General features: G+C 43.4%; 1 pseudogene; it reads right to left on the reverse strand.

The window, feature by feature from the left end:
* LOC129395505 (glycoprotein Xg-like) overlaps positions 1–21,284 on the reverse strand; it is a 57,873-nt pseudogene that overhangs the window by 25,203 nt on the left and 11,386 nt on the right.

The raw sequence follows: 21,284 nt of genomic DNA on the forward strand, positions 1-21,284 counted from the left end.
TGCCCAAGTTGAGATTCTCTGTGTAATTTTTCCCAATGCCTGTAGCTGTCACTGTAATTCAATTCCACCTAACTCTCAGGGAGTGCCTGGAATTCCCCATAGTATAGGAGGAGGCCTATGATACAGTATTTCATAAGGGCAGTATCCTGTTTTCTTAGAAGGCATGAGTCTTATTTTAAACAATGCCATAGGAAGGGCATGTATCCACCTTAATCCTGTTTCCTTAATTTTTCCAAATGTATGAGCCACTCCAAGACATACTTAGAATAAGTATAGATAGTTCCTTCCTGGTTTTGTATGTACTTCAAAACTTGGCTGAGTGCAAACAGCTCACATGTTTGACCAGACCAATTATTAGGCAATTTTCCTGACTCTATTATTATAAGAGTTTCTCTGTCAATTTACTGAATACCCATTGTGTCTTTTTCCCTCAATCACCCAGGAGGAACTATCTATAAATAAGTGTCATCCCATCCTGAAGTGAGTTTTCTCCTAGGTCTGGTCAGACCTTTATATGGTAATTATTTAAGGATATGATGACTTCAACCAATTCAAGCTCAATTTTCCATTTACTTTTGCTAATTAAATGACTTTTTCTAATATTTGGCTGAGTAAATTTGGAGACTTCGTAAGACTTTGGGTAAGACTGTCTATCAGTTTTACTATTTTCGACTGCAGTGAGGTCTTCTCTCTCAAAGGCAAATAACTCTTGTCTGTCTTCTGCTAACAGAAAAGCCCAGAAGGCATCTTTTAAATCTATTACTGTAAACCACTGGTGACTGTATGGGAAAAACAGGGTGGGTAGTTTGGACTATCTGATTAATAATAGCTCTAAGGTCTTGCACTAACCATCTTGCTTCTTTACAGGGAGTATTGGAGTGTTATAGGGAGACTTACAGGGCTTAAGTAGCCCATCACAGAGAAGACCTTCAATTATCAATTGCAGGTTTTAAATTTACCCTGGCTTTTAAAGGAATGGGGTACATTGCTTTCTTGTTCTACTTTCCCAGGGGTGTTTAACTTTTTTAATTTAGCAGGAATTGGAGGAATCTGTAAATTTCCTCGATTCCCATCTTTTGTTATGGTGGTAAGCAAGTTTAGGAGATGGAGGAATTTTCTAAGATTGATTTGGAGGCCTAGGCCTAAGTGTAACCTTAACTCCTGTTATATATAAAGTTTCAGTGCCACAAAAGAAATAGCACTCGAATATAAAATTTTCTTTTAAATTCTCAGCAAGGCAAGTTACTTTTATAGAAGTTTGTCCATTACAGATGGAATAATGGTGAGTGCATACCTGGACAAGGGAAGGGAAGGGGTTCTTATTCCTGATGCAAGTGGCCCCTGCTGCTGTGTTGTACCCCTATTGGCTAGGGTTAGATTGCACAAGCTAAACTAATTCTGATTGGCTAATTTAAAGAGAATGATTGGGTGAGTGCCTGGTGGGAGTCAGGGCAGAGCAGGTAGCAGGTAATTGGAATGAGTTAGGGTGGAGCAGGTCATTGGAATGTAGGGTGGAACAGGTGATAGAAGGAGTCAGGGTGGAGTAAGTAATAGAAAAAGCTTGCTTTATGAGGAAGTTTAAAAGTAGAAGGCAAAGAATTGAACATACTGACATATTAATTCTTTGAAAAGAAATTTAGAACTCATATCTAACAATCCCTTCCTAATAGGTTTGTACCTGCTTCCAGAATTAAAAGAAATTTAATATTAGCTGATGTGCTTTTATATATGACTTTTGTTCTTTTTCCCATTTGGGACATTCTCTTTTGAAGTGACCTATTTTTAATTTGAAGCATTCGTTTTGTCCTCTTTCTCTCCCTTTGCCTCTCCCTCTCTCTTTGCCTCTCTGTATCTCTCTCTCTTTCTCTGCCTCTCTGTCTCTTTCTTTCGCTCTCTGACTCTCTCTTTCTTTCGCTCTCTGACTCTCTCTTTCTCTCTCTCACACATATACATTTTGGGCTTCTTTTAGAAGCTCTTCTATAGGTTTATCTTTCTCATTCTCTATATTTTGTAATTTCTTGTTAATATCTGGCCAGCTGTTAGTGACAAAATGAAGTTTTAACATTCCCTGCCCATGAGGATCCTCAAGACCAGCATATTTTCTCAATTGTTTCTTTAATCTGTCTAAAAATTCTATAGGACTTTCATCTTTGTCTTGCTGTATATCAAATATTTGGGTAAGATTCTGGGTTCGGGGTACTGATCTTTTAATCCCATTTATTATCAATTCCTTAATGTCCTGCACATTTTCTTGGTGAGCTGCATTGTTATTGTCCCCCCAGTATATGGAGTTCACTATATTTAACAAGACTAACCTAATATTAGTTTTCCAGAGCTTATATACCTTCCAACCTATATGTGTACATGTAAGTGTGCATTTATCTAATGATGTCAGTGATTAACTTCTTTTAATCTATAACTAAGGTCTGAGTCCTGAGGACCTTCCTCTGGAGCTTCAGTAAATTGACTTAATCTAATGGGTCCAGGTGCCAGGATGATTACCCACATGTTGTCTCCTGCTAAGTCACAGAGGTTTAGGGAGTTCCTTCAAACCCCCAATAAATGTGTTAGTGGAGGCCTGGGGAGTTTTTGCAGACCCCCAATAAAACTTGTTTAATCCTAAATGGGTCCTGTTAAGAATTCCTTCATTATTTTGTCACGCTTTAAGGCCTGGGAAAGTCCTGGAAAAAACTCTTGGTGGGCTTTTTTTACAGTCCAGCCTTTGTATATGGGCACTGGCTTTTAATATTTAACCACTCAGTCAATACTGAATCAGGTGTTGTAGGGGCCTGTGTTAGTGAGAACTGGCCTGCCACACTTCCACTCTGTTTCCAAGTGTTCTCACTCATGCACTGTGAAAGGAACATAAATCTTGGGGCCCCCAAGTCAGTAAGTTAAAGGGAAATGTCAAGCTGGGGACTGCTTAGGGCCAACCTGCCCCCCATTCTGTTCAAAGTTATCCCACTGCTCACTGAGATAGATGCATATCTGATTGCCTTCTTTGGAAAGGGTAATCAGAAACTCAAAAGAATGCAACTGTTTGCTGTCACCTATCTATGACCTGAAAGCCCCCTCCCTGCTTGGAGTCTTCCTGTCTTTGCTTCAAGCTGTGCTGCCTTTCCAGACCTAACCAATGTACTTCTTACACATATTGATTGATATCTCATGTCTCCCTAAAATGTATAAAACTAAGCTGGGCCCCAACCACCTTGGGCACATGTTGTCAGGAACTTTTGAGTCTATGTCACAGGTGCATCCTCAATTTTGGCAAAATAAACTTTCTAAATTAACTGAGACCTGTCTCAGATTTTCTGTGTTCATAAAACTGATTATCTTCCTGCCCTTTGAAGCACTATGAGCTTAAATTAATAAAGATTAGATTTTGGCCCGGCACGGTGGCTCACATCTGTAATCTCAGCACTTTGCGAGGCTGAAGAGGGCGGATCACCTGAGGTTGGGAGTTAGAGACCAGCCTGACCAACATGGAGAAACCCCGTCTCTACTTGTTGTAACCAAGGGAGTTATAGAGAAACGCCACACTGTGAGACTAATTCAGGGGCCCTTTATTAGACAGCGACCGAGACATGGCTAGCGCTAAAAATTCTCTCAGCCGCGAAGAAGGGCCTATATTTTCTTTTATACTTTGGTTTGGAAACAGGAGGAGGAATTGAGCTGAAGCAATCTCACAGAAGTAAAACAGGCAAAAAAGTTGAAAAGACACATGGTTACAGGAAAACAAACAGTTCCAGGTGCAGGGGCTTTAAACTCATCACAAGGTGATAGGTGCGGGGGCTCTGGGTGCTATCTGCCAGACACAAAAGCGGGGGCTTAGGGTACTATCACCCAGGTGAATTCCATAGCAATTACCTTATCAGTTAATTGCACTCTTTGATGTGCTAAGTGTCAGCTTGCACAAGTTAAGTCCTTGAGGAAGGGGGTGGGTAAGGAGCCCTTAATGTCTTGCAAATGAAGGAGCCAAATGGAATCCATCCGGCTTTTTCAGCTAAGAGAGAGTCAATAAAGTTAATACAAGTTATGGTATCACATTCTAAAAATACAAAATTAGCTGGGCGTGGTAGAGCATGCCTGTAATCCCAGTTACTCGGGAGGCTGAGGCAGGAGAATCGCTTAAACCTGGGAGGTGGAGGTTGTGGTGAACCAAGATTATGCCATTGCACTCCAGCCTGGGCAACAAGAGTGAAAGTCTGTCTCAAAAATAAATAAATAAATAAATAAATAAATAAATAAATAAATAAACAAACAAATAAATAAATAAATAAGATTAGATTTCAATTAAAAAAAAAAGCAGTGAAAACACCCAAAAAGAAAGAAATTGTAGTTTACTTGCAAGTATTTTCTCTTTTCAAAATAGTAACTCCTAGCTCACCAACCTCTTTCCTAGAAAAAGTAAGGTAAACACTAAACACTATTCAATAGTAGGTGGGTGCCTCTCTATGTAATTTTTTTAAAAAACTTCTACTACAGGCTGGGAATGATGGCTCATGCCTGTAATCCCAGGATTTTAGGAGGCTGAGGCCAGAGGATTGCTTGAGGCCAGGAGTTTGAGACCAGCCTGCATAATATAGCGAGAACTTATCTCTACAAAAAATGTAAAGAAAGAAACAGTAACTGGGTATGATGATGCATGCTTATCATCCGAGCTACTTGGGGGGCTGAGGTGGGAGGATCACTTGAGTCAAGGAGTTTGAGGCTTCATTGAATCGCGATCATGCCACTGCACTCCAACCTGGGCAACAGAGCAAGACTCCATCTCTAAAAGAAAAAAAAAGCTTTATTACACAAGTGTGTGTGTGTGCATGTTCATAATCAAGCCATAGTATTCTTTGGTGCATGTTAAGATAGACATCAATGTAGTCTTCCTTTGGTTACCTTTCTTCTCCTTGTCTTTTTAAACTGCTTGTGATATTTTTGAGAGGTATTCCTATTGGTGCTATAGACCCACTTCATTCATATCAGCAGCACCATCGCCCAAGTGTCCCGCGATGATATCACTGGTGAGCATTTCATGTTCTTTCTTTTTCTTATGAACAATGGTGCCACCAGCCTTCCCAGCTTTCCCCCATGCCCAGGTAGTTGCGCTGTTGCTGTTTGTGCATGGCAAGCAGAATCAGAAGGGAGATTGCTCATATTCGAATGCCCCTGAAGGTCTCTTCAGGATTTTGATGGGGTTATAATCCCACCAGTAATTGGTCAGATCTTGGGCTGTCTCAAATTGCCATTGCCACACCTTTACTTGAACTTTTTAAAAAATAAATAAATAAATAAAGCCCAATTGTTTAATTGGTTTAAATTTAAACAGTGGCTTAAATTGGTTTGCAATGGATATGTGTGACCCTGAGGATTTCACACACATGTCAGTTGGGCAACTCTGTGATTCCCTCTTTGAATTTTTCTTTTCAGTGAATGGAATGATCATATCTCTCTTCTTTTAGTTGCCTCATAGTTTCTCTCCTCCATTTTCTTCCTTTCTTTCTTTCTTTTTTTTTTTTTTTTTGCCATCCATCTGTTTTGGTAGGAGCTATCTATACATAGTTTGCGCTCTATAACCAGAATTTCTGCATCTATAGATCCAACCAATCTTGTATTGAAAATATTTCAAAAATAAAATATAGCAATCCAATAAAAAGTAATACAAATAAAAATAATATAGTATAACAACTATTTGCATAGCCTTTACACTGTATCAAGAATTATGAGTAACATAGAGATAATTTAAAGTATAGAAAGGGCTGGGCACCATGGCTCGTGCCTGTAATCCCAGCACTTTGGGAGGCTGAAGGGGGTGGGTCACTTGAAGTCGGGAGTTTGAAACTAGCCTGTCCAACATCGTTAAAACTCATCTCTATTAAAATAGAAAAATTAGCTGGGAGTGGTGGTGCATACCTGTAACCCCAGCTGCTTGGGAGTCTGAGTCAGGAGAATCTCTTGAACCGGGGAGGGGGAGGTTACAGTGAGCCAAGATCACACCACTGCACTCCAGCCTGGGCAACAGAGTGAGATTCTGTCTCCAAATAAATAAATTAAAATATACAGGAACATATACTTGCATTATATGCAAATGCTACACAGTTTTATATCAGGGACTTCAGTGGATTTTGGTGTCTACAGGGAAGCAGGGGTCTTAAAACTAACCCCCATGAATACTGAAGGGTGACTGTATTTTGCATATTAAACTTTGCCTGAGGATACGAGCAGCAAGGAGCCTCTTCCAGTTGACAGCTCATCTTTTAACGTTTTTAGAGCCTGAAGTGGAACATTATTATTATTTTTTTAATGTACATATAATCTAATTTACCCATTTTTAAAGGTTGTGTTGTGTTTTTTTGTTTGTTTTCTTATGATAGATTCTCACTCTGTAGCCTCAGCTGGAGTGCAATGACGCGATCTCAGCTCACTGCAACCTCCACCTCTCGAGCTCAAGCAATTCTTATGCCTCAGCCTGCTGAGTACCTGAGACTGCAGGCGTGGTTATGCTTTTTGTATCTTATATAAGAAAAACTTCCTGACACTGAGGTTATAAGACATTTCCCTCTATTTACAAAAAATTGTTTTCTTCTACATTCACATATGTAATCCACCTGTAGTTAATTTTTAAGTATTACATGAGTCCCAGCATGGTAGTTCACACCTGTAATCCCATCACTTTGGGAAGCCAAGGCAGGAGGATCACCTGAGGCCAGGAGTTCAAGACCAGCCTGGCCAACTTTGTGAAATCCCGTCTCTACTAAATATACAAAAATTGTCCAGGTGTGGTGGCAAATGCCTATAGTACCAACTGAGGCATGAGAATTACTTGAGCCCAGGAAGAGAAGGTTGCAGGGAGCCTAGATCACACCACTGCAGTCCTGCCTGGGTGACAGAGCGAGACTCAGTCTTAAAAAAAATATATTGCATGAGATTGAGATTTGATCACATACAAGAACAGCCAATTGTCTCAGTCCTGCCTATGTGGAACTTGGTTTCTTCTTTCATTGTTTTATAGCTGCGACCCCTCTCATATGCCAAGACACAATTTAGTCAGTCTGTTTCAAACCCTTCTGAACCTATGCATTGCTCAGTTTCTTTGTCTCTGAGCTACGGTTTTCATTTCTTTCTTTCCTTTTTTTTTTTTTTCTTTTCTTTTGAGACAGGGTCTCGCTCTGTCACCCAGGCTGGAGTGTAATGGCATGATTCTAGCTCACTGTAGCCTCAACCTCTGGGGCACAGGTGATACTCCCAACTTAGCCTCCTGAGTAACTGGGACCACAGGTGCACGCCACCATGTCCAGTTAATGTTTTATTTAATTTTTGTAAAGATGGGGTCTCACTATGTTGCCCAGGCTAGTCTCAAACTCCTGGGCTCAAGAAATACGCCAGTCTCGGCCTCCCAAAGTGCTGGGATTACAGGCATGAGCCACCACGCTCAGCTCCACATCTTTATTCTAAATAACATTTCCATCTACAGATCCTGGTATTTCAGGGGAAATGCTTTTCAAAATCTCACACTTAGATCTTTAAATTTCCACTTTTAACTTAACCTGGGGTGCAGGCTGGGTCAATACTCCATTATCATTCAGGGAATCATTCTTTTAGTGGGAAGAACCTCTATTTGGGCTTCAAAGTTGTTTGCGCCTTGAAGGTTATTTTGTCGGATTTTGCTAGCCCAGCTTGGCTTTCTTTCCATTGATATTTGCTTTGTGCATTTCTTCCTGGGTATTTTCACTTTCTCTTTGGCATTTTGTTGCAAATGCTTCTCTTGTAAACAGCATGAAACATTTTAAATTGTATCACCTAATTTCCATCTTTTTACAGATTTATTAAATCATTCAACATCTAACAGAACTAAGGATACACTATTCCTACTATTTTACTTTACTTTTCCTTTTTAACTCCTTCCTTCCTAACTTCCATTTAGTATTCATGTTTTTTATTTATTATTATAATTTTTTATTTTTGAGACAAGGCCTGGCTCTGTCACCGAGGCTGAAGTGCAATGGCATGATCTTGGCTCACTGCAGCCTCCAACTCTGGGCCTCAAGTGATCCTCCCACCTTAGCCTCCCAATTTGCTAGGACTACAGGCGCTCACTGCAACAACGTGGCTAATTTTGGTATTTAATTTTACTTTTCATTTCTTGTATTTAATTTTATGCTTCATTCTTCATTTTCCTCCACTAGTTCAGGAGTTATACATTCAATTTCTATTTTTGTGTGTGTGTGTGTGTGTGATGGAGTTTCACTCTTGTTGCCCAGGCTGGAGTGCAATGGTGCTATCTCAGCTCACCGCAACCTCTGCCTCCCAGGTTCAAGCAATTCTCCTGTCTCAGCCTCTGAGTAGCTGGGATTACAGGCATGCACTTCCACACCTGGCTAATTTTTTTTGTATTTTTAGTAGAGACGGGGTTTCTTCATGTTGGTCAGGCTAGTCTCGAACTCCTGACCTTATGATCTGCCTACCTTGGCCTCCCAAAATGCTGAGATTACAGGTGTGGGCCATTGCGCCCCACCCAATTTCTATTTTTAACAGGAATATTTAACATTAAAATATCAAAATCTAGCAATATCTAACTACTTTTATTCAGTTCTTCCCTTTCTTATCCTCCTGTGAAGGTAGCCTAATCTTTAGAAAATAAGGTTCACTTTACTGTTAACACCAGTTATTATTTTTTTTTAAACAGCTAACAATCACTTAGTTTTACCAGCTTGTTTGCAATGTCTTTGGCTGGCATTGCTATTCACATCCTGCTGTGCTATTCAGGGTGTGAATTTCTTCTTACAGCAGAGCATAATTTGGAAGATTTTTTCAGCAAGAATTGCAGAGCTCCTTGTTGGAAATCTTTACACCATCATCACTCTCCAACAGCAATTTAGCTGCATTTTCAATTCTTGCTTAATAGTGAACATTTCCTGAACAACCTATAAACACCTGTCTATTTACTTCCTGACATCTTTCATGGCCATCAAGGAGTCTGCTAGAAGTCTGGGAGTTATTTCTTTTTCTTTTTTTATGAGATGGAGTCTTGCTCTGTCACCCAGGTTGGAATGCAGTGGCGTGATTTTGGTTCACTGCAACCTCAAGTGATTCTCTTGCCTCAGCTTCCTGAGTAGCTGGGATTACAGGCATGTGCCATCATGCCCAGCTAATTTTTGGTACATTTAGTAGAAACAGGGTTTCATCATGTTGGCCAGGTTGATCTCAAACTCCTGACCTCACATGATCTGCTTACCCTGGCCTCTCAAATTGCTGGGACTACAGGCATGAGCCACTGCCCTCAGCCAAAGGTTACCTTTTTAATCGAAAAAAATAAATTGAGGTGAAATTTGCATATAAATAACCATTTAAAAGTGAACAATTCAGGAGCATTTAGAACATTCACAATGTTATGCAACCATCACCTCTGTGTGCTTCCAGAACACTTTCATTCCCCCAAAAGGAGACCTAGAATTAATTAAGCAGTCACTCTCCTTTTCCCCTCCAGCCCCTGGCAGTCACGACACTACTTCTGGTCCTGTGGATTTGCCTAGTCTTGAAATATAATATTCATAAAAATACCCACTATGTGATCTTTTGTGTCTGGCTTCTTTCTCTTTTCTTTTTTGAGGGTCAACCATTTTGCACAATTTTCCGTGCTTCATTCCTTTTCAAGGCTAAATAATATTCCATTGTGTGGATGGACCATATTTTGTTTATCCATTCCTTCCACTGTTGAACATGTGAGTTATTTCTACCTTTTAGCTATAATGAATAGTGCTGCTCTGAACATTTGCATATATGTTTTTCTTGGAACACCTGTTTTGAATTATCTTGAGTGTATACCTAGGAGTGGAATTGCTGGTTCATAGAGTAATTCTATATTTAACTTTTTTAGTATCCACCAAAACATTTATTCACAGTGACTGTACCATTTTAGACTCCCACCAGCAACATACAAACATTCCAGTTTCGTCATATCTTTGTCAACACTTGTTATTTTCCATTTTAGATTTTAGCAATCTCAGTGGGTACGAAGTGGTGCTTCATTGTGGTTGTGATTTACATTTGCCTTATCACCACATTTTGCTTTCAATATCTGCTATCTGGTACAGTTGTTGCATCTCCTTCATACACCCTACAGTTCTGTAAAACTTCCTCAACCATCCCTCCATAAGCATCAGTTCAAGGACATTGCCTCAGTTTTTCCCAGCCAAAGAGTCACTCACCTGAGTTTGGCTTCTTGGTGGGTTCTGTGAACAAAGAGAGAAAATAAATGCAATATGCATTGAAGAGTCACTGGAAGCACAAACAAAGGCCATAAATGCCCTGATGAAAGATGAAAAGGGAGTGACAAAGCAATACAAAGTAAATAATATGGACACAAATTCCATGTCGAATTCAGAAAAAAAGCAAGAAAACACCCTTAAAATTCATTTAAAAACAATCAATCCACCCTTGAGGCTATGAGGATGCCCACAGGATGGCTGAAGTAGCTGAGAACATCCAATACAGGTAAGTGAGCCACCTGCCCATAGAGCCACCATAGAGCTGGACGGTGGAGGGCGGGGCAGGGGGAAGGCAAAAGAAAAGATGGAGAAAGACTTGCAGCTTCCAGAATGATGGCTTTTCTCACTTTCTTTTATTCATTCATTTATTCATTCAGCAAATATGTATTGCATGGATGTGGATATCAGGTCAGGAGTGCTCAGGGTAGTCTGTGACTGCCCTGCTTAGTGAACCTGGGTGTGCAGTGTGGATGGGCAGACGAGGGCAGGAGGAGGTTTGAGGAAGATGGCTCAAAGGAGGTGGAGTCGGCCATGGCTGGGAAAATTGGAGCTTCAGGGCTGTGCAGGCCAGACTTCTTCCAAACAGAGGAAACAGTGTATTTGAAAGCATGGTTTACATAACAGCCTAGCATTGCCTTGATAGGAGGCAGCTAGAACATAGGGGTGTGTGTGTGGTGGGGAAATTCACTGGGAGTGCAGAGACTGCAAAAGGGAGAGCTTGAAGCTCCAAATGCAGCATATGGTTTCACATGTCCTGTATTTTAATTGAAGGTTTCCCATATCCTTTTCTCCCTATTGCCACCTCCCTCTCCCTCCTGCCCTCCCTACTTCCTTCCTCCTCTCCTTCCTTCCTTCTCTCCTTTCTTCCTTCCTCCCCTCTTTCCTTTTGCTCCTTCTTCTTGCCTTCTTCCACTTTCCTTTCTTCTTTCCTCCCTGTTCTCAATCCTTTCTTCTCTTCCTCTCTCCTTCCTTCCCTCCTTCCTCACCTTATTCTTTCCTTCATTTCTTTCTTCCTCCTTTCTTCCCCATCTTTCTGTCTTTCCTTCCTTCCCTCCTTTCTTTCTTTCCTCCTTGCTTCCTACCCTTCTTCCTTCCTTCCCTCCCTCAGTCTTTCCTTATCTCCTTTCCTTTCTTCTTCCTTCCATCCATCCTTCCTTGTCTCTTTCCTTTTCTTCTCTTCTTCCTTCTCTCCTATTTTCCTGCCTCACTTCCTCTTTTCTCCCTCCTTTCTTTGTTTTCTTCTTTTTTGCTTCTCTTCCTTTTCCCTTTCTCCCTCCTCCTACCCTCCCTCCCTCTCTCCCGTCTTTCCTTTCTCTGTCTGCTTTTTAAAATGTAAAATTATAACAATTTTTTAAAATAGTGATACACTCACAGAGTTTCTTAAAGCCCAGGCAGTATAGACAGTGAAAAGTGAATTCCCCACAGTCACCATGCAGGTGACTGCGGTTCCTATGCACTGGGGCTTCCTTCCCATAAGGAAGGGCTGTGTGTGAACAGGCACATGCCTGCCCATTCATGGGAGGCTCTTGGTAGCAAAACGATGCATTCAAAGATGTGTTTGCAGGCACTGGCAGTCCTCTAGGTGAGCAATGAAAAGGTAGTAGCAGGTGAGTGGAAAGGGAGTTTATTTCTGTGATTTTTAAAAAATCAATGTGAAACTCACATATCATAAAATTTGACATTTTAAGGAGTACAATTCAATGGTGTTTCATATATTCACAATATTGTACAATTACCACCTGTATCTAGTTCCAGAACAGTTTCATCCCCCCAAAAGGAGACCCCATAACCGTGAGCAGTCCCTCCCTTTTCTCCCCTCTTCCAGCCCAACAATCGCTAATCCACTTTCTGTCTCTCTGAATTTGCCTATTCTGGACATTTCATATTAATGGGATCCTACACCCTGTGGCCTTTTATGCCTGGCTTCTTTCACTGAGCACATTTTCAAGGCTCATGTAGCACGCATCAGAACCCCCTTCCTTTTTAACAGCCAAATCATATTCTGTTGCCTGGAGGGACCACATTCTGTTCATTCATTCATCCCCTGATGGACAGTTGGGTTGTTTCCACCTTTGGCTTATTGTGAATATTGCTGCTGCAAACATGGGTACACAAATAACTGTTTGAGTCCCTGCTCCCAATTCTCTTGGGTATCTGTTTAGAAGTGGAACTCCTGGGTCACATGTCAGTGATCTTTCAGATCAATAACATGTCTTGTTCTGTATCTGAGCCTACCAGCCAGCCCCTCCTTCACTATTGCACAGGGTTCTCTTGCAGATATGCCTCATTCTTTATCCAGACCAAACGCTGGTGCTACATACTCGGTCTGAATTTTGGAGATAATTCCCCAATGCTTCCAAAGTGGTTACAACCACACACCTGCCTCCAACCCCCACCCCTCAATATGCCTTGACAGGGTAGGATTCAACCTTCACCTTTTCTAACTTCATGGGAGAAATGGCATCTCCATGTTGGGGTGAGTCATTACATTTTCCTGTTGCACTGACAACAATTTTGTATCTGCTTTGTAGGATAATTATTAGCAAAAACATCACAGTGTGCAGAAAACTTGGAGAGAGATGAGTTCCTATCATCTTGTTTTTGGCTTTTTAGGATCAGATCTGGTTATCATTCTCTCTTCCTCCAAAAAACACCATTATGTAACTGCACTGGTCAACCAGTTGTTCCCAATGCTAAAGCCCAATGGATTCTTCTTCGGTGTACACAAAAGTTTATTTTTCTTTCAAAACAAATCTTTGCATTGGAAACCAAATCTTTCCCTTTCTCCCAATCACCGCTATCAGAATACACCTGAATCTCAATTAGACTCTCTGCCTCAAGCAGGACATTCTCCTGGGTCCGGGACGCATATTTTCAGCTTTCCGTTGAGCCACTAAGTTTCCAGCTGAACTTGGATGGACAAAAACACAGAATGGGAAGATTCCAGGACCTAAGTGCCCTGGAATAGAAAAACTCACAGCCTCATGAGTGAAGGTGACCAGAGAAGCCAGTGGGAAAATGGAATGTAGTGTGCTCTGGGAGGTGTGCGACAATGAGGGATATGAACTGAACTGTAAGAAAAGCAGGTACTGGTCCAGGCATGCTGGTGCACCTCTGTAATCCCAGGATTTTGAGAGACCAAGGTGGAAGAATTGCTTGAGCCCAGGAGTTTGAGGCCAGCCTAGGCAACATAGTTGCCTACAAAAAATAAATAAAAATAACTGGCATGGGGGCACACACCAGTAGTTTCAGCTGCTTGTGAGGCTGAGGTGGGAAGATTGCTTGAGCCAGAAAGTTGAGGCTGTGTGTTAAGTTATGATTGCACCACAGCACTCCAGCTTGGGCAACAGAGCAAGACTCCCATCTCAATAAAATAATATAAAATAAAATAATAAGATACTAGCATATTCCTAAACCACAGGCTTCAGAAGCACAGACCTACCAGGAAATGAGTCTGAGAGTTTCAGAGAGTGTGTAAAGGTTTGTCTCAAGGTGTCTGCAATCTCCTGTGAAGAACAGAGATCTCAAAACCAAGAAATTCCCAACACTGGCCCAACCCAACCCCAAAGTAACTATACAGCTGATGCTGTTAGACTTGAGCTGAAAAAAGAAGGCTCCCCTTGAAATATCAGCTCTTACCAGGGTCAACAAGGGCGTCTCCTAAGTCTCTTTGACCTATTGGGAGTAAACAGGGCATAAGTCACCCCATGATGGAAAGGCCAGAATCACCTTTGTTCCTCACCTCATGCTGCTCCCCTCCTCCTGCAAGCCTAAGGTCACCCAGAGGACTCAAACTAACCTGACCATGAGCTATGTGGGAGATGCAACCACCACCTCCACCTAGTCCCAGAGCATACTCATCACCCAGTACAAGACCAGTGTCCCCATTCAGCAGTCAATTCCCCTCTGCCTCCCCAGCCCCTGACAAACACTAATCCACTTTCTGTCTCCATGAATTGTCTATTCTGCAAATTTCATGTAAATAGAATCCTACAATATGTGGTATTTTGTGCCTGGCTTCTTTCACTGAGCATGATGCTTCTGAGTTGCATTGACATTGCAACTTGTGTCAGAGCTTCATTCCTACTCATGGCCAGGGAACTTTGAAGGAAGCTTCTCTCCAAGCACATAGACTTCTCTCCTGGACTCTCCCACTCACAGCTTAAGATTGGGATTTCCCTCATACATAAACAAACACATACACACATACACACATACACACACACACACACACACACACACAGAGTATAGGTTGAGAGGGGCTGCCTTAGGAGAAGGTGAAGCAGAACAATATGAGGGTCCCGGATCCCTGAGAGACTATATGGAGCAGAGGACTCCTTTGCCACATCCCCTGGATGCAACACAAGAGAAAAACTTTTAATTCTTTGGGGGCTGTTTGTTACAGCAGCTAGCCTACACTGACAAATACAGATCAGGAAGCAACCTGTGTGGACAAGCTGAGGTTCCTACCTGATCCAAAAGCAGTTAACCTAATGAATGTGTCTGTAGCAGAGAGATGAGAACATTCACATCTTTGTGACTCATCATTAAAAATATACTGCAGAATTTGTGAGGGTGACGGGTCCCTCTTGCTGACATATATGCACACCTTGCCCTTGTTTCTCCCTTAACCCCTGCAAATACCAACCCTGCAGAGAAAATACCACTGGAGAACTTACCAGGAAGTAGAGGATGCAGCTGGGAGGGCACTGAATCAGCATTCCTATGCATTGAGTTCTATTGCAGTAATGCCAGGCACCAAAGCATCTCATCTGCCAACCTGAGGATGCTGGTATGACCAGCATGCATATTTCCCAAAGGAAGAAACTAAGTTCTGGCAGGTTTAGGGCAAGACAGGAGCAGTCAGAATTTTCAGAATTGTCCAGGGGTGAAAATGTCTTGCTCAAACACTAAACCCTGGAGGAGGCTAAGCCTGGAGAACCCAGTGAGCTCTTTTTGGTGGGTCTCCCCCACCTCTGTTATCTGTCTCCCTTGCAGAAATCCATCTGCCTGGATGATGTTTACTCTGGGGTAAGGTTCAAGGGCTCCCATATACATTCATACAGTCTGTGGCATGACTGCAACCACATGCCACCCAGGCATGCTTTATAGCTCCTTGTGGAGGCAATTAGGGCCTCTCCAGAGCAGAAGGTGCATCCCCAAGCAGGAGTCCCTAAGTGAGGACAAAATTACAAACCTTGGAGGGAAGGGGAACTCTGAGCCCAGGGTGCACACAACAGCTGCCCCGGGCCCAGACAGGAGGCTGGGAGCTGGCGGTGCCATCACAGGTCAAATCCCACACGGCCATTTCTCTCAAACTCTGGGAGCCCCCACATCCCTCTCAGATGACGTTCTCTGTTACCAGTGATCACTACAGGCTCCCCTATCAGAACAACCTGGCCTGTCTTTGATCTCCCCAGCAATCTCCCAATTTTTTTTTTTTTGTATATTTGGCTTTTTAGACGGAGTCTCACTCTGTCACCCAGGCTAGAGTGCAATGGCATAATCTCAGCCTACTCCAACCTCCTCCTCCTGGGTTCAATAATTCTTGTTCCTCACCTCAAGTGATCCACCTGCCTCAGCCTCCCAAAATGGTGGGATTACAGGAGTGAGCCTCCACATCTGGCCTCCTCCAACTCTCTTGGTCATCACCGTCCAAGCTGCTCAGACTGGGCTGGGGGACGGGAGCCATGTCAGTCTCTTGGATCCATGAGACATCTCCCCTCTGAGTCTGTCAGCAGTTCCAGTTGAGACACCTGTCCAGGACCCCAGAGTTAAGTGTCTTGGCTATGCACACACCCTGAGAATTTAGATTCCGATTTAGATTCAGCATTGACCAATATCTTTCACTGTGTTATATCTTGGCACATCCCAGCAGTTCCAGGCATCCCCTCAGCAACCACTTAACAATCTCCTCTAATCTCTGCACCCAGACCACTCCCTGCTGTTGCCCTAAATAACCAAAGGCCTCGGTGTTATCTCTCCCCTCCCAGCCCCTCCTCTCAAAATGCTGTTGCATAAAACAGGCAGGTGGCACGGGAGGGCTGCAGACAGCTCGTCTCATCCTGCAGCAGGAGGCCAGGTTGCAGCGGAGGCTCCTTCAGCTTTGAGATGCTCCGGATGACCCTGAGAGATGACAGGAATTGGGGATGGGGAGGGTCACAGAGGAAGCGGAGCCTGGGGGTTTTAGGCTTTGCTTGGTTTCAGGTGTTGCACTGCAGCCAGAAGTTGCTGCATGCGTGACTCACACACACGAGGCCGTTGTCGGTCACACCTAGACCTCGTTACATAAACCAGACGGACTCTGGCCAGCATATGGCCGCCTGAGCACTAAGAGTCTCCAGTCTTGCACACCAGGCAGGGCCCTCTGACCTCTCTCCTCTCCAGGGAAGTTATAGCAAAGCCATGGCTGGGGTCCTCATGGGCCTGGAGTAAGACCCCTGGGCTGGGAGATGTCTCAGGTAGACAGCGCTAACTCTGGGGTCTCTGTCTCCAAGGTCAGGTTGCACATGGCGCTATTGCTTTTGCAGGGTTTATTTTCTTCTGGGAACATAAGACGGGGCAGGACAGGAGATCTGTTTCTGATTTGTTTTGCTTCTACTTAGTGAACTTAGCAGTTTTTAATCAAACCCTTGTGTTCTGGGATCCCTAAACCCCCAAGAAGAAAGCAATCTCATTTTGTGCTGTGACTATGGCATCCTGGAGATGTAGATTAAGTGGCTCACCTCAGGACCCTTCGGAGCAAAGCCATGTGATGTAGTGCTTGGAGGCATTCTTCTGTAGCCTGGAGTCACCAAATCCCTCTTGAGTTCAAATTCCACCCCTGCCAGATTCAAAGATTCTTCTTATTAGATTTCCGCCACCCTCTGAATTCTTTACATTGATTCAGACATACAAGTTGTTCAGGTTCAGAAAATGATACCCCCAAATGCAGGCCTTAGTAACAGCCTCAGAAGCAGAAGTTTGTCTTAGAACTTCTCCAGCTCTCCTGTCTCTCAGTCCCATTCTCCCAAGGCACTGTAGGGACGAGAATCCATCTTCCCCAAGGCAGGTCCCAGAAACAAGAACGACTTTTTCCCAAAGCCAGCCATAAAACCTAAAAACAAGACTCTAACTTTCCCTCTATTCTATCTGTATAAAGACTGGCCATGAGGAAATTACCTGACCTGTTCTTGTTTGGGCATCCTAAGAACCCCATTCCAGAGAGGGTCCCGCCTCACACCCAGAAGGAAGGAGTGCTGCTCAGAGAGGCCAAGAAGAATCTAGACACACAGGCCTGGCTGGGTTTCCCCACTCAGACCATTAGCATTGGATCAGGCCCTTTTTGTCCAACCCTATTTCTACACAGCTGTCCAGACTTGGTTGAACTAAAGCATAAAAATGGACCATCTCCCCTTGTATCTGGGGTCTTCATTCTGAATGCTCCTGTGTATACACGTTAAGTACATTTGTTATGTCTTTTCTCCAATTAATCAATCTGCTTCATGTCCATGATTTTTAGCAAATCTTCAGGCGCCATGACCCCACAAAATCAATATAACAAACAACAATTTTGCAAAGCAGAGTGCTGTTGTTGGAATAATAATTACACAATGTCAAGGTCAATGCCCACTGAACATTACCTGCCTCCAGGCAATGGTTGCCACATAGCACAGAAGACTAATCAGCCCACACCCAAACCTCCACTTCCCACTTCCCATTGAATTATTTACCTCAATCTAAAGAAGAAAATCAGCTCCCAGCAGGCTCTGAGCAGAAAATAAAAAGGAACATACAGAGACTGTCTAAATCCCTGACACCAATTACAGCTATTATCAGCAGAATTTATACACTGCGGAATTGAATGAGAACCAACTGCAATCATTACGGGACGTGCAACCACATTAGTAAATTCAGACAGACTCTTCTGTTTCATTATTAAATCCAATGTCCTTTGATCTGTGTGTCCAGGAGAAACATCTGCCCTTTAAAGTAATTGTTTTCTTTTTTCTTTTTTCTTTTTTCTTTTGATACAGAATCTCACTATGTTGCCCAAGCTGGAGTGCAATGGCACAATCTCAGCTCTCTTCAACCTCTGCCTCCCTGGTTCAGGTGATTCATGTGCCTCAGCCTCCCAAGTAGCTGGGATTACAGGTGTGCACCACCATGTCCAGCTAATTTTTGAGGTTCCACCATGTTGGCCAGGCTGGTCTTGAATTCCTGGCCTCAAGTGATCCACCCGCCTTGGCCTCCCAATGTGCTGCAATTACAGGTGTGAGCCACCACCTCTGGCTTGTTTTTTATTTCTTTACATAGGATTGTACTGGTTTCCTGTGAAGTGTTCATTTAAACCAATCTTTCTGGGATCAGCTGCTGCAGTTGAAGACAGTGGGTCTTAAACCCATAGAACCCTTCTCATCTTGAGGAAACTCACAGAGGGGAAAGTTCTGAGGTTTTACAAAGCTGGCACAGGGACCCCAAGAAGAACAAATCTTGACTTCCTTTAGGCAAATCCTAAGGTTTCTCTTTGACTCCTGTTCAGCAATTAAAAAATATATATGTGTATATATAGAAAGCATATGATAATTGTTCTTAGGGGTCCGGAATCAGACCCCAGGAGAGGGTTCTTGGATCTTGCACAAGAAAGAATTTGCAGTAAGTCCATAGAGTAAAGTGAAAGCAAATTTATTAGGAAAGTAAAGGAATAAAGAACGGCTGCTCCATAGAATACAGCCACTGGTGGCCCATTTGTATGGTTCTTTCTTGAGGATATGCTAAACAAGGAGTGGCTTATTCATGCCTCCTCTTTTTAGACCATATAGGGTAACTTCTGACATTGCCATGGCATTTGTAACTGTCATGGGGCTGGTGGGAAGATACCAGTGAGGACCACCCGAGGTCACTCTCAACGCCTTCTTGGATTTGGTAAAATTTGGCCGACTTCTTTACGGCAAGCTGTTTCATCAGCAAGGTCTTTATGACTTGTGTCTTGTGTCAACCTCCTATCTCATCCTGGGCCTTAGAATGCCTTGACCATCAGGGAATGCAGCCCAGCAGCTCTCGGCCTCATTTTACACAACCCCTACTCAAGCTGGAGTTGCTCTGGTTCGAACACCTCCCACTAACTCAACTGAGGTCCACCGGCCCTGTGCAGTAAAGCCGAACACTGCCATTGGGATTGCAGCGTGAGGAAGTGAGGCATTTATTCCGGGCTACTTAGAGGGCATCAAGCAACCTCCTTGATGCCTTAAGACCCAACCTCCTGGGTGGCCAGTAGGTGAGGGTTTTCAATGGCAAGGAGGCAGAGGTTACAGGCAAAGCCATAATACATGCAGGCTATACATTGCTTTGATCTAAAAAGGCGGGATACCTGGAAGCAGGAGCTTAATGTGGATTCAAAGTTTCTCTGATTTGTCATCAGTTAAGGAGGCAAAGTTTGTCTGAGCATTTGGGGTCAGCAGAAATCAATGTTAGTTCTGGCCCATGGGTGTGACTTCCTCCAGCTCTCCACCCTCCATGTCTCTAGGAAGGAATTTAGAGCAAATATTGGTAATGAGAATTCAGTTTCTCTTACCTGAGGTCTATAAGCCAGCAGATGGCATTTGTCATTTGGTAGGGGTCTGGGTTCCTGCAAATCAACTCAGGACCATATATTAAGATGTTATTTTGGCTGGGTATGGTGGCTTACACTGGTAATCCCAGCACTTTGGGAGGCCGAAGGGGGTGGATCATCTGAGGTCAGGAGTGTGAGACCAGATGAACATGGTGAAACCCCATCTCTACTAAAAATAAAAAAATTAGGGAGTGGTGGTGCACACCTGTAGTCCCAGCTGCTCGGGAGCCTGAAGCATGAGAATCGCTTGAACCAGGCAGGCAGAGGTTGCAGTGAGCTGAGATTGTGCCACTGCACTGCAACCTGGGTGATAGAGCAAGACTCCATCTCAAAAAAGATGTTATCTTTAGTCTTTACAGGAAACTAAACATCTTGAGGCTCTAACTTCCTTGGCTATTGTTCTACACTACAATAACCTTGCTTATCAAGCCGCTCCATGTACTTCTCAAGGCCAGCCAGGTGCCTGGAATTTCCCTTGAAGGAACTCAAGATTTTCCTTTATTTCCATGCTAGGGAGAGTGCCTGGCAAGCCCCTAAGAGGGGTGTCCTTGCTCGTCTCATTCTCTCCCAGGACGGCATGATTCACAGAGTAAAAAAAATTAAATCATATGACTAGGTTAGGACCGTAGATTGCAACAGAAAGTGACAAGGAAGGCTGTTGCCCCAGTGGGGAATCTTATTCCCAGGGGGCTTGTTTGCCAAGGGCTGAATTCTACTTTAGCCCCATGGATAAGATGAAATCCATTCTGTTCTCTAATTGGTTAAGAAGTTTATATTTCCAGCAAGACAGGAAATCAAACACAGCTGGAGTCTCCTCCTCCACACCTCAACATGAATATCCAGGGACTCCCTAATGCTCAAGCTCACCGGGGCTGCAGATGCCAGAGCTAAGCAGGCCGCCCTAATGCATGATCTGCTCCTCGGAACCCATGAACACTCCACGGTCTCAGCATCCGAGCAGCCCAGCCTCTCCCCAGAAGGTCAACCAACTGGCCCCATTCTTGACTTCCCAGTGACCATATTATGCAGTTGCAGATTGAAGCTCCATTAGAGCAAACATTAGTAATGAGAATTCAGGCCTCAGTGTATGTCTGTAACACAACAGACAGGGTCTGCAGGGGTCGAAGTATTTTGTCATCAAAGAGAAAGGAATGATCATTCATCATAAAAGGCAAGACATCTTTGGTGCAAGGAAAACTCAAGGAAAATACCGCAGACCATGCAATGAGGCACTGGTCGATGGAGTGTTGTAAACCCGTCTTCTCAGAGTGGCACGCACACGGATCCCTCAGCACATGGGTGACACACAGACTATGCTTCAGCAGGTCTGTCTGGGCCCAAGACACATTGTTTCTCATCAGCTCCCAGGGGATGTCAAGGCTGCAGATCCATGGATCTCACTTTGCAGCACAGAGACTTGGTAATGACTTCCC

The sequence above is a fragment of the Pan paniscus genome, chromosome Y, assembly GCF_029289425.2.
Source record: "Pan paniscus chromosome Y, NHGRI_mPanPan1-v2.0_pri, whole genome shotgun sequence".
Taxonomy (NCBI): Eukaryota; Metazoa; Chordata; class Mammalia; order Primates; family Hominidae; genus Pan; species Pan paniscus.